The 892-nt window shown below is 46.9% G+C and overlaps 1 non-coding gene across 1 annotated transcript; it reads left to right on the top strand.

Moving 5' to 3' along the window:
- The first annotated feature begins 342 nt into the window (after positions 1-342).
- Positions 343-414, top strand: TRNAE-CUC (transfer RNA glutamic acid (anticodon CUC)). Its single transcript has one exon. It is a non-coding gene; the product is annotated as a tRNA-Glu (tRNA).
- The last annotated feature ends 478 nt before the right edge of the window (positions 415-892 follow it).

The following is an 892-nucleotide window of genomic DNA, read 5'->3' as shown; positions in this document are numbered from 1 at the left end:
CCCATGTTCCCGCATGGAGCCTCCTTTTTTGCGCATCACAACACACGAACTTGTGTTCTTTCTGCAATGCATTTTTAACACTAGAAAGTCCTATTGATTTTCGCGCTTAAAAATTGCAGCAAAATCACGCGGTAAAAATGCGTGAGATGATCGCAGGCGGCAGCCATGTTTTAGCGAATAAAAGCAGAGTTGACGCTCTAAAACTGTAGGAAGAAAGACACAATTTTTGCTGCAATTTTCTCCTGTGAAACCAACCTAAAGAATAATGTATAGAAGCATCTAAAGCCGGGGCCCTCCTCTGGCTGCACTCTCCTACATCACCAGCCAGAAAGCAGCCATCACTCCCTGGTGGTCTAGTGGTTAGGATTCGGCGCTCTCACCGCCGCGGCCCGGGTTCGATTCCCGGTCAGGGAAGGGCATTTTCTTGATGGTTAGTTTTCTGGGGTCTTCCTACCTGCGTCGTCCTCACCGATGAGTTTTGTGCATTACAAGATTATTGATAACGTGGCGCACTCCGCACAGATTATTCACGAAAGAGCATGCAGTCCGTATAAACTGCTCCTATTTTGGGCCTTGTCCGGCGTTGGGACTTAAACAGATGGCCGAGAAAATCACGCCCACAAAACGTGATGAAACAAAGCTGTTTTCAATGGTTTAGTTTTCACTAGCGGGAGCCCCACGCGATATCGCCTCGCTCTGGTGTTATCGCATATCGTTTTTATATGTGCAAGAAAAGGCGGACAGGACTTATCTTCCTACGTTTCTTTTTCACGCGTACAATAGTGCGAAGCTTGCACGGTAAAAAAAAACAAAAACTTTTTACGGGTTAATGTGCAAACACGCTCCGTTACAGCGAGTGTATTTGTACATGTCCCCGGCGCTGTAAAGACGC

Source organism: Eleutherodactylus coqui, chromosome 10 (genome assembly GCF_035609145.1).
Source record: "Eleutherodactylus coqui strain aEleCoq1 chromosome 10, aEleCoq1.hap1, whole genome shotgun sequence".
Lineage (NCBI taxonomy): Eukaryota > Metazoa > Chordata > Amphibia > Anura > Eleutherodactylidae > Eleutherodactylus > Eleutherodactylus coqui.
The sequence above is the reverse complement of the archived record's forward strand: the minus strand, read 5'-3'. Positions and strand labels throughout refer to the sequence as shown.